Consider the following 13,758-nt stretch of genomic DNA (forward strand, 5'->3'; position numbering starts at 1 on the left):
TTTCAGACAAGATGCAGAAAGCTTTGAATAGATTTGTCGAAAAACTTTATCAGTCTGCAGGTGGTAGACTCTGGAACTCACTCTCTATAAAGATTAGTTGGACATTGAACTTTCCATTCTTCTCTGATCCATGGGCCAAGGAGTTTCAAAAAAAAATGCTCAAAGCCGAGCATTCCCGCGAGCATAAGTGATGCGATTGGTGGCTTTGCGAAATGGAAAGGTACCCATGACCAACGTGTGCGACTATTCGGCTTCCCTCCTGTGATGACGCTGGAACATTGACCCTCAGGTTCTCGTGGACATTTAATGAAGGCATTCTTATTCCTGCAGATTAAAAACTCACACCTTATTTCGGCTGCAGAGAAATCAGTTTTCAAATGCGTAATAAATGCCTGCATTTCCCTCGAGCCAGGTAGGACTCGAACCTACAGCCTCCTGATCCGTAGTCAGGCGCGTTATCCACTGCGCCACTGGCCCGACGCACAGAGAGATGTCTAAGAGCCGTGATGTTTGCACGGACACGACTAATAGCAGTGATGTGCACGAATTGAACAAGCAACAAAGATAATCACTGTCACTGCTTCAGTCCAATCTTCACCACCTTTCAAAGCAGGTTTTTGTTCCAAAAAAAGGACAGGATGTCCATTATTTTCGTATCTGAAACATTTACAGCAAGGTAAGGGACAGAGGTGTTCATGGGGTACACTTTCCCATCAATCCAAATGACTAATACACAGCCAAACGTCTCCCAACAACACCACATACTCCTGGACCACAACAATGATTTCAAACAATATCATTTATTTTCATCTCTGTTCACACTAACGATAGATAAACCAACAGTGACCTGATAAATTAAAACAAGATAAAACTGAACCAGCAATGGCGGCGGCTGACTGGGGTCTGTTTCTGGGAAGATGACTCAGGCTGTCTTTGGCTTAATTGGCGAGCCCAGAGCCACTGTGTTTGGGTCCAGAGTCATATAATGACCAAACATGAAACCTCCACCTGGGTTCTAGCACCTGGGCTTCCCTCCCCTTTTGCCCTCACTCACCAACTATCGATTGAAGAGGACAACATTTCGTTCCAATGATCACTCGCCACAAGCATGCTCTCCAATCATGTTAACCCTGTGCATGCTGCAGGACCCATCCGAACTGATGATGTATAATGCCCAACAGCGTAGAAGAGGCAGTTCTACATGACAGAGCTGGAGGCATTGGTGCTCCAACCAATCAGAGAAACTCAAGGGCGCGCTGGGGGCTCTGGTCAATCATAGAATGCTGTTGGCCTCAACTAATCTATCCAGAACTTCCACATCCCTACGCTCAATCAAACTTCGCTTGAAATATTCTTCCAGTTCAAAACACAATTGTTAATGATGACTCCGTTCCCTTTCCCGCAGGTGAAAGTGAGGGCTGCAGATCATGGAGATCAGAGTCAGCATGAGAGTGGTGCTCATGCGGACGTCTTCTTCCCCCATCTAAAAAAATCAGCAGACAGTTCACGACAGTTTTCTATGACAAATTCTCTATGAACAATTCTATTTTATCTTTCCTGAATGAAGCACTTTTTTTTTCACGTGGCACCTCATTTTGTCTGGTATGACCATTTGCAACATCTGTCACACAGATTTAAACGGTAATCCTGTCAGTACTGAATTAATTTACAAAACTTTCGCATGGCAAACTGAAATTGTGCATACCTTTTAAAGATAAGGAAATATGTCTGAATGTCTGAATGTGACTTGGATATGCTCACTGGTGACAGGAAGCGGTGGAAGGTATACATTCTTTTCCACTTTCACCAATATTCCATTCCACTGTACTCCACAACTTGCCAGCAAAATGCAGGACATTTTCTGTCGCAACCCTCTGGACCAGTATTCCTTGCATCCCAACAATTGCTCAGACAACACCATTCCATAAAATCACAGAAGTTGCGGCTTTACCACCTGGTAGGGCACCACCAAGTATTGCATGAAGCTCTGGGCATTGAATTTTGGAAACATGTGAAATCTCTGGAAAGGGTTCAAAGGAGGTTTACTAGGATGGTGACAGGTGTGAATCAAAAGTCTTACGAGCAAAGTCTGAGGAGACTGAGGTTGTTTTCGTTCGAGAGAAGAAGGTTGGCAGGTGACTTAATCAAGATTTATGTGATTATCAGAAGGTCAAATAGAGTGAAGAGTGAGAGCCTCTTTCCTCAGATAGCGAAGGCCAACACGAGGAGTTACAGCATTAAATTGAATGCTGATTGATTTAGGACAGATAACTGTGCTCCCTTGCAAGCCTGGAATTCTGACCAATGTAATGAATATGAATATCTGACATTTTGAATATTACTCTGGATTCTTGATACTTTGCACTGTGGTGGCATAGTGGTTCATTGATTAGCATTGCTGCCTCACAGTCTTGGGCAACTGACTGTTTGGATTTTGCACATTCTCCCTGTGACTGCGTGGGCTTGCTTTGGGTACTCCGGTTAATAGAAGTATTGAAAAATGAGAAGAGTGTAATAGATCTGCGATGATAATGGCAACAAATTAAATGCAGTAAGATACCAAACATAATATAATAAGCTCCTGTCTAATGTTCTCAGAATTCTGATCCATGTTTGGAATATTCCAGTCTAATGTTCTCAAATTCTGATCCATTGTTGGAACATTCCCGTCTAATGTTCTCAGAGTCTGATCTCTCCTCCCCCACTCTCTGGATCTGCTGATCCCTGTCAGTGCTGTCGGTGATGGTCCCGCTCATGTTATGGGTTGACACATTGTACGGAGGCCATTTATCATTAAAAGATGGATACTCTCCACTGGGATAATTAGAATCCATGGAGGTTGGCATTAATCACAGTCACTGAACAAACAGACTCAGTTAACCAGTTCCATACATCACTTTTCATTTACTGGTTTTGGATGGAATAGTTGAGGGTTGCTGAGGGATGGACCATAAATCTTCCAATCTTTTTAATCTTTTTTTCCTTGTATATGAGAATATTAACAGAACACTGCAGGAGTCTATATATGTTCCACTATGTTTATGAAAGGAGGCAGTTATTTAAAAAAACAAATCGGCTGCATAAAAAGAAGTCGGGTGGGCAAGTTTCTAGATACCTGAACACAAAGTATGGTACATATTGACCAGTGTGAGGCTACTCATGATTTTATTGCCCTGTTATCAAATCCTTTCATAACCTTGAGACAGAGTATTGAGACTGCTGCTCAGGAACTGGCCAAGACAATTCTGTCCCTATGGGCCTTACAGAGGGATAAGAGAAGGCCATTCAGCCCATATTAGTCTGTTGCTACTTGAAAAGGTGGAAAACTGGAATATTGGCACATTTTGCCACCAGAATCATTCAAAACAAAGAGCTGTGTCGCTGCAGCTGTATGAGATGTTACTGAGAAGGCACCTGGAGTACATTGTGTTCTCTGTGTTTCTGTAACTGAGAATGATTGGACCACCATTAGATACAGTTTACCGGCAATAATCCACGGGTTGCTGTGTCATTTGATGTCTTGGGTCTGTTACACAGGGACAGGAGGATGCCATGAAGTCTCTTGAGTCTATTTCAGAGGGACAGGAGGAGGTCATTCAGCCTCTCCAGTCTATTACAGAGGGACAGGAGGAGGTCATTCAGCCTCTCGAACCCGTTCCAGAGGGGCAGGAAGTGTTTATTTAACTTTCAAATCCGTTATACATAAATATTGGTTTCAAACTAGTTGTGGAATAGGAACGACCTGATGTAAACATTAAAGTTCGTGCTTTAAATAAGGTCAATTTTGAAAGAGTTAGGTGAGCCCTGTGAAAGGTTGATTAGGATACCCTATTTGCAGGTAAAGGGATGGTTGGAAAATGCAAGGCGATTAAAACTTGGTGTCAGAGAGTGCAGAGCCATCGTGTTCCTATTAGTGAGATGGGCAAGGCAGGTGGATGCAGGGAGTGCTGGATGGCTAGATATATTGATGCTCTGATCAAGGTAAGGAGGGAGGCATATGTCAGGTAAACAGAGCTGAGATCAAGTGAGTCCCGAGAGGGGTATAAGGGAAGTAAGTGTATAGTCAATGGGGAACTCGAGCCAGAAAAATATGGACATGAGATGGCTTTAGAAATAGGGTTAATGAGACATTGAAGCAACTCTACACGTCCTTTAATGGCAAAATATTAACTAGGGAGAGAATAGGGCACCTTATAGGTCAGTAAGGCTACCTATGTGCGTAACCATAGAGGATGGGAGGGTGACTAAACAAGTATTTCTCCTCAGTATTTGATGTAGAGGAGATTACAACAGTGAGAGAAGGAGGAAATATATAGTGATATCTTGAATGGTATCTATATTACAAGGAGATATCGGACATTTTAAAACATACAAAGGTGAACAAATCCCTGGGATCTGATCAGTTGTATCCCAGAAGTTTGTGGGAAGCTCGGAAAGAGATTGCTCAAGCCTTTTGCTGATATATGTGTATTATTGATTTACACTGGTGAGGCGTCAAAAGACTGGAGGGCTGCTAACATCGTGTCATTATTTAAGAAAGTAAGGAAATACAGCTAACTATAGATTAGTGAGCCTGACGTCAATGGTGACTAAATCGTTGGCGGTGGGGGCGGGGGGTGTGGTTGATTGAAAGGATGTAGATGCATTTGGAAAGACAAGGACTGAAGAGAGCTTTCTACATTTGAGACCACGTCTCACTGACTGGGTGGAATGTTTTGAGGAAGTGAAGAAGATGATTGATGACGGCAGGACAGTGGATGTTATCTTTATGCAATTCAGTAAGAAAACCAAAATGTTCTACATGGTAGACTAGTTATCAAGGTTAGACTGCCGGGAATCCTGGAGAGCTCGTCATTTAGGCCCAATTTTTTCTTGAATATTGGAGATAGGGCGTGACAGTGGACATTTGTTCATTGAACTTGGAGACCTGTGACTAGTGGCGTGCCACAAAGATCAGTAGTGAGTCTTTTGTTGCTTATGCAAATCATTTGTACTTGAGTAAGTGAAGTATGGTCAATAACTTTGTAGATAATTCCAATTTTGGTGGTAATGTCGACAGCGAAGAATAATGTCTCAGAATATAATGAGACATTGATTAGGTGAGCTGAGGAGTGGCAGATGGAGTTTATTTTAGATAAATGTGAGGTGTTGCATTTTGGCAAGAAATACCAGATTAAGAAATATAGGTAGGGTCCTGTTCAAAGTCGCCAATCAAGGATAGCTCCATAGAAATTATGGAATCCCTACAGTGAGGAAACAGGCTATTCTACCCATCGAGGCCACACCGACCCTCACAACAGTGTCCCACTGGACAAACCCCTGCCCTATCCCTCTGAGCCAGCATTTCCCATGGCTAATCCACCTCGCCCACACATCCAGGGTACCATACACAATTTAGGATGGTCAATCTACCCTTACCTGTATATCTTTATACTGTCAGAGGAAAACATAGTACCTGGAGGAAACTCACACAGACACGGGGAGAATGTACACACACCACACAGTCAGTCATTCACGGATGGAATTAAACGCAGATCACTGTCCTGTGAGGCACCTTGTGGTGCAGGTTCTCAGTTCATTGAAAGTGCCGTCACAGGTAGACAACATAGTGAAGAAGCCACTTGGTGATCTTCCCTTTATTGGTGTGTGCTTTGACTCTAAGTATTTGCATGACGTGTTGGATCTGTACAGGATATTTGGCCACTTTTGTACTATTGCCTTTAATTCTGGGCTCCCTGCTGTCGGGGAGATGCTGTCAACCTTGAAAGGGTGCAGAAGAGATTTTAAAAAATGTTGCAGGTGTTGGAGGGTTACAGTTACAGGGAGAGTTTGAATAGACTGGGGCTATTTTCAAGTATTGAGACTGAGGGGTGACGTTAAAGAGGTTTATAAAATCATGAGGGTACAATCACAAGAATGAAAACAAATAATAAAGGTATTGCCAGATGTTTAGCTCTCTCACATTCGCAATCCAACTCATAACCACTCCATCCATTATATGTTCATGATGGAGCACTGTGTACATCCGGCTAGCGTACTGCTGAATGCAACCCAGCAATATCCAGAATGGAACTCTGTGCAGCCCACACCAATGCTCGATCTATAATCATGGGCTAAATGTCCAGCGTGGGGAGCTGTGCAGACCTCACTGGTTCATTCATATATAAACCCAGACTGTTGTATTGTTCGGTAACACTGTGTTAGATTGCAGCCCAGTGTGGGGAAACTTGCAAACAATGCTGAAAGTGACAGGATGTGCAGCTCCCATCCATTTACAGCTCCATATCTCCACTGTGCCTTGACAAGGGGTGTCATGATGTGAAAATCACTGCGATGGAGAGATGTAAATGGAAACAGTTTAAATACCAATAGTACTGATTAAGGCGAGTATCACACCAGTATTTCAAGTAGAAAAAAATGAGATAATATCCAATGGGGTTTTGTGAATGTTGCAAAGTAGTTCGAGGGGGATGGTAATGTTATAGTGGTTGCACTATAAGCCTCCAAATCAACAATGGGAATTAGAGGAAGAAATATACAGAGAGACTGGGGAGACTTGCAGGAGCAACAGGATTGTTATAATAGGTGATTTCAATTTTCCGAACATAGACTGGGACTTCCAGATGGAAAGAAGTTAGATGGAATGTGATTCGTTAAGTGTGTTCAGGAAAGTTTCCGCAATCAATATATAGAATAACCTACTCGGGAAGGGATAATTTCGACCTACTATTGGGAAATAGGGCAGGATAGGTGAAGGAGATAAAGTGGAGGAGCATTTTGAGAAAAGTGATTAGAGTTGTCTTAATTTAAAATAGTTATGGGAGGGACAAAATTGGTCCACAGATTCAACTTCTAAATTGGGGCAAGGCGAATGTTGTTGGAATTAGACAGGGGATTGCAGGGGATGATTGGAGTTGTTTGTTTCGAGGTAAAAGGATTTCGGGCAAGTGGGAGGGCTTTAAGAGTGAGAGAGCTCAAGTTCAAGGTTTCCATTTTCCTGTGAGGGTGAAGGCAAAGTGAGACTGGAAGAGAGACTTTGGACGTTAAGAGATATTGAGGCTCTGACCAGATAAAATGGAGGCGTGGCTCAGGTTCAGGCAGCTCGGATCAAGGGAATCCATGGAGGTATACAGGGGATAGAGGAGTTCAGTTAAGAAAAAAATCAGCAAGCCGAAAGGGGGTATGGGATAGCCTTGGCTGAGAAATTTAGAGAGAGCCCAAATTCAGTACAGTAAAGATAAAGAACAACTAGGTAAAGAATAGGATGCTTTAAAATCCAAAATAGGCATGCATGTGGAAAACCTCAAGAGATTGGTGAATTCCTCAATTTCCCCTTTGTGTTTACCATGAAGAAAGACATGAAGACCTGTGACCTTTAGGAGGTTAGTTGTCAAATCTTGGTACTGTCCATATCACAGTAGAATTGCTGTTGGATATATTAGAATGCACAAAGTCAGACAAATCTCTTGGTCCTGACCAGATACATCCAAGACCACTGCAAGAAGCGAGAGATACAACTTAAGTGCCAAGATCCCGGAAGACTGGGCGATAGCAAACGTTGTGCCTTATTCAAGAATGGCTGCAAAGAAAAGCCCAGGAAATATAGACCAGTAAGCTTCACACCTGTTTTCGCTAAACCACTTGAGAAGCTTCTGAAAGATAAAATGTGCATGCATTTGGAAATACAGAGTTTGATTTGAAGCAGTCAGCTTCGTTTTGTGCGTGTTGGATCATGCCTTACGAAGTTTGTTAGAGATGTTTGACGAAGTGACCAGGAACGTTGACGAGGGCACAGTGGTAGACATCTTTTATTTCGATTTCAATAAGACCTTTGATAAGGATCCACATCTTAGGCCACTCTAGAAGATTATATCACATAGAATCCAAGGTGAACTGGCAAATTGGCGACACAATTGGCTTAACATTATGAAGCAAACATCTATGGCGAAGGTATGCTTGTCGGACTGGAAGCCTGTGACAATTGTCTTGCCTCAGCGGTCGGTCCTGGGCCCATTGCTGTTTGTTATCTATATCAATGATTTGGATCAGAGTGCACAACGCAAGGTTAGTAAGTTTGCAGATGACACTAAAATTAGAGGCATCGTTTAGAGAGAGGAACATTATCAGAAATTGCAGCAATACCTTGACCAGCTGGGAAAGTGGGCTGAGAATTAGCAAATGGAGTTTAATATAGATAAGTGTGGAAAGTCAAATCCAGGTAGGAGTTTAAATATGAATGGAATGGACTTAAGGAGTGTAGTGGAACAAAACGACGTTGGAGATCAAGTACACGGTTAACTGAAATTTGGATCACAGGTACACAGGACCATGAGGAAGGCTGTTGGCACACTGGCCTACATCAGGGCATTGAGTATAGAAGTTGGGACTTTATGTTGCAGTTGTACAGAATGTTGGTAAGGCTGCAGTTGGGGTATGGCGTTCAGTTTTGTTCACCTTGCTCTAGAAAGGATATTATTGAACAAAAAATAATGTAGAAGTAATTTACAAGATGTATCCTGGGCTAAAGGGTTGAGTTATAGGAAGAATTTGGACAGGTTAGAACTTATTTCTTTACAGAGTAGGAAACTGAGGTGGTTTTTATGGAAGTATAGATTTTATCAAATTATAGGATGCATGCCTGGGGTGAATACTTTTTTTTGCAAGGTTGGGGAATCGAAGACGAGAGGACATCCGTTCATGTTTGGAGAGGAAAAATAAAACAGAAACCTCAGGGTCATCTTTTTTATACAGCGTGTGGTATGCATATGGACTGAGCTGTCAGGGGAAGTGATTGAAGTGGGTACAATAACAACATTGAAAAGGCATTTGGACAAATACACAGATAGGACAGGATTAGATGGATACAGAGCAAAGGCAGGGAAATGGCAGATTGGCAGATAAGGGGCAATTACAGCATGGTTTGTTGATGGAGCACGGCGGGCGTATTGAATGGGCTACTACAGAGGGTAAATATTCTCTTCCCAGAGGGAGCCACACCACTAGACCCACCAATCATGGTCTGAGTTCACCGCCCAGCTCAGTGCAGTATCTGAGGTCTGAAGAAATGTCCAGTAGTACAGGACAAATATCAATAACCTTCCCTGCACTTTCAGGATAAGTGCCACCGTATTCTCTCTGCTCCCTCACACTCACTGTATATCTGTGATTGCACCTACCCCCAAAAAAGACTCATGGTCCCCCACTCTCATGGGGTTACTCTTCAAAGGGTCGAAGTGGTCTTGCTGGTCCCCAGGACTTGTATCCACACTGTAGGGATTCTACGAATTCTAAATCACTCAAGCAAGGCCCACCCCTTGCTGCCCACAGTTTAAACCTGGAATCTATTATCTCAGGATGACAACCCATTATACAAATTATAGGGGTAAGAAACATGGTTTTGGCTGTATTGCCCTCAATCTGATGCATTGTATTTCATGCTTTAACAGTATTGATAATTATTGGGTTATGACAATACTTCTTAAATGTTGTCACTTTAGGTAAGAAAAACAGGCTAATCAGGGTTCACTTTGCTTGAGAGGGTTCAATATCTCACAGTATTGACGCCGAGTCCTCAGCGTCCCAGGCAATAACATGGGATAAAAGATATCTTAATTGATAGCTTTTATCTGGGCGATCTACTCCCCACAATCTGTGAGGTTGTTGCAATCTGGTTAGCTTGATAAAAAGTCGCTTATGGTGCCAAATAAAATAGATAAACCAGTCATAAAGTCTCTTAAATGTAACGCTTACTCTCTCTCTCTCTCTCTCTCTCTCTCTATCTATCTCTCTCTCTCTCTCTATCTCTCGCCTTTGCAAAACATCCCACACAATCATGGAATATTCTGGAAAATGCCGATTATAGAATGTTCCAGATAATGTTCCAAATAATTCCCAGTTTCAGGAAAATGGCAGTGTCCCAGTGTATAACATACAAGAGGAAGGAGTAAAGAAGTACGTTTTCCAAGTCACATAAAATTCAAACCATGCTGAGGCCATTCAGCCCTTCAAACGTGGTCTGGCATTTAATAAGGTCCCCGCTGAACTGATGGTCTTCTCAGCTCCATGTTACGGGATCGTTGAGTCATTCAACCCCCTGGGTTCCTGTCATTGGCCAAACAACACTCAGGCACTTTTACCCATCTTTTTTCAAACTCCTGTTTGATGGCATTTCCCATGGGGACCGACACTCCTAACAATATATTCCATCATCTAAATACTTCCATGCAACGGTCAGCATGCTTTACACAGACCAAACAAAAATCTACACTTATTTTATGGTTGTAGATATCCAATCACACTTAATAATTCTGGTTATTTCACTTGACTCACCTTAATGATATTTAACCAAAGTCAGCTTCTAAACACGTCTTGTTATAAAATACAATTTCGAGCAGAGACCGTTTTTACTCTCAGCCGTCTTCTTGACTATTACCCGAATTGTACCACTTTACTTGTTATGAATATTTCTTTTACCTTTGTCTGAGACTGTTTCTGTCTGTATAAGTTACACAGTTCTCCCATTCAGTTGGACGGACGGCTGGTTTGTGACACAGAGGGAGGCCAACAGTGCAGGCCCCATTCCCACACCTACGGAGGTTACCATGAAAGGGACGCTCTCTCAACCTCACCCCATCATCCGACGTGTGGTGATCCTCAGGATAAACCAACATGAGCGGTCTCTATGATGAGAGTACTTTGTGACTCTATTCTATCAATGTTAGCATTTTAATTTTCAAAAATATTTTATTGGAAAAGAGATTTTTAATGTTATAATAAATCAATAACAACACAACCCAAATAACTGAATAAAAATACATCCAGTTGCATGTACATACAAAACAAGTCAAAACACTGCACAGACAGAAGAAAAACAAAACTAAACAATAAATAATGAATAAACAATACAGCTCAGCATAACAAAACGATAGTTCTCGTTCATTAAGAGCATTAACTGATACGTTTTTTATGTTCATGGTTCTTCATCGATGGATATTAGATTCATTAGACAACAGCATCATGGCTATATAAAAACCCTTGTTGGAGTGGCTGATAAAATTGTATTGCCGTAATCCAAAAAGAGCTGCCATGTCTCATATAAATCTTTGTTTTTTTGGTGCACCATACCAGTGATAAACTCGAAAGGGATATTTTCCATGAAGAGCTGACGACGACCCAACAGACTATATTTCCTAACATGGAAAGTACGGAAAGTAAGGATACCTTAATTTTCCCCATGTTTACCTGTGGAAACTACCCTGGGCAGAACCAGGAAAACAGAAACCAGGTCCATCTCCACTTCATTCCTCAATACCCACTCTATCACACCTACCACAGTGCTCAAATATAGATGAAGCCTGCAACAGGACCACAAGCAATGAGTAAGAGTGCCTGTAGTCATTCCGCATTTAGGACATGCTGAAGGTAATCCCACTTTGCATTTTGAGAGACAATTTGGGTTCAGATAGACCCTATGAAGAATTTTCAACTGCATTGAATGGGTCCTACTACAGATCAAAATCCTTTGAGCATTTTCAAAAATATCCTCCCATGTCTCTGAAGTGTTCTGAACTCTCTCTCACAGTCATCACAAAGCTGCAGAGTCTTGTCTGAGGGGACACTCTCCAACTAATGATAGAGGGTAATGACAGAGAGTGTATTCTGAGCAATAGGCACCCTCTTCTCTCCATCGGATCTGTAAGAGTCTGTTAAAAATCTGCTTTTTTTAAAAATCAAATCTCTGATCTTGAAAAAAAAATGCAGAAGAGGTCTCTACTAGGTAGTCCATACGTACGAATTATTTGATCAAATTATATCATTATTTCTCCATCAAATAACACGTGGTGACTCAGTGGTTAGCGCTGCTGCCTCACAGCACCAGGTTCCCAGCTTTGGTTCTGGTCTTGGGTGACTGGCTGCGTGGAGTTAACATTCTCGCCATGTCTGTATGGGTTTCCTCCCACAACCCAAAGATGTGCAGGTTAAATGAATTAACCATTGATAAATCACCCATCGTGTTCAGGGATGTGTAGGTTTGGGCATTCGTCAGGGTAAATACAGGATGGTAGGGAAATGGGTATGGGTGGGTTACTCCTCAGAGGGTCGAAGTGGAGTTGCTGGTCCCCAGGGCTTGTATCCACACTGTAGGGATTCTACGAATTCTAAATCACTCAAGCAAGGCCCACCCCTTGCTGCCCACAGTTTAAACCTGGAATCTATTATCTCAGGATGACAACCCGGTATACCAATTATAGGGGTAAGAAACATGGTTTTGGCTGTATTGCGCTCACTCTGATGCATTGTCATTCATGCTTTAACAGTATTGATAATTATTGGGTTATGACAATACTTCTTAAATGTTGTCACTTTAGCTACGAAAAGCAGACTAATCATGGTTCACTTTGCTTGAGAGGGTTCAGTATCTCGCAGTATTAACGCCGAGTCCTCAGCGTCCCAGGCAATAGCATGGGATAAAAAAAATCTTAATTGATAGCTTTTATCTGGGCGATCTACTCCCCACAATCTGTGGGTTAGTTGCAATCTGGTTAGCTTGATAAAAAGTCGCTTATGGTGCCAAGTAAAAGAGATAAACCAGCCATAAAGTCTCTTAAATATCTGTCTGGGAAACATCAAAGGAAGCATTCACAAGGGGTATCGCAAATAAGGAAGGACATTCATTTTAACAACAGCTTTCCGACCGAGCTAGGATATTGGATTTGCCTCCCATCTTTGACGGTCTTTAATGTTGTCAAACAAATCGACATAGTTCACGTTAAATAAATGATCAAAGACGGATGTAATGAATAGACTGAGATAGGGAAACCATTCCCGTGACCATTTAAAAGGAAACCAGGATTTGCCCTCAACATCACGGATTTCCCCAAGATCTCCCATAGGTATGGCCTCCAACTTTGTAAAGATAATCTTAAAGCCCGAAAAAGTGACAAGCGAATTAATGCATTGCATCACGTGAGCTACCAAAATTGCGGGATTTGACAAAAACATAAGACCATCTGCATACAACATAATCTTACGTGACTTCTATCCCACTTCTGGGGCAGGTATGTTGGGATAATATTCCGAATTGCGCAGGTTGCCACCGAATCTAGGATTGTTGCAGCTTTGGGGAAGAGATTTGCCTCCAGACATCCACCAGCTCTAGTTCTGCATACAAATCCACTAATTGCTTACATTATAACGAGGATATTGAGGACCGTTTGGATATTCTGTCCACCGTAGGGCCATAAGACAGTCGAAATTTCCTTCTACAATAATGTGCCACGATGCAAGGTAACTTCATTTGGGAAAGGCATCTTCCAGGAGCTTGAGAGGGTGCACCGGGTGGCAATAAACATTCAACATAATGTATCAATTCCCATAGTTCAAGGCTTTGAGGATTACGATCCTTCCATGGGTGTTTAATATAATCTAGTAATTTAAATGAAAGATTGTTCCTATCCATTATGATTTCCCCCACTCTTAGTATTAAAACATGAGAAATAAACCCGATCAAACCCTCCCTGCTGTAACGTCAAACGTTCCTTGTAATCAAGGTGTATCTCCTGCAATAGAACAACATTCACTCTCTCTTTTGTAAGACGATAAAGTACATTTTCCCTCTTGAATGGCAGATGGCTCCCCTTAATGATCCAGGTACACCGTTTAAACACATCATTATCTATAACATACTGGAGCAACATTTGAACTCGAGAGAATTTCATATCGAATTACCCGTCGCTAAGTATTGATGACAAAAGACTG

At 42.0% G+C, this 13,758-nt stretch overlaps 1 non-coding gene across 1 annotated transcript; it reads right to left on the reverse strand.

The window, feature by feature from the left end:
• Positions 1–404: 404 nt before the first annotated feature.
• On the reverse strand, positions 405–477 carry trnar-acg (transfer RNA arginine (anticodon ACG)). Its single transcript has one exon. It is a non-coding gene; the product is annotated as a tRNA-Arg (tRNA).
• Positions 478–13,758: the final 13,281 nt, after the last annotated feature.

Source organism: Hemiscyllium ocellatum, chromosome Y, assembly GCF_020745735.1.
Source record: "Hemiscyllium ocellatum isolate sHemOce1 chromosome Y, sHemOce1.pat.X.cur, whole genome shotgun sequence".
NCBI lineage: Eukaryota > Metazoa > Chordata > Chondrichthyes > Orectolobiformes > Hemiscylliidae > Hemiscyllium > Hemiscyllium ocellatum.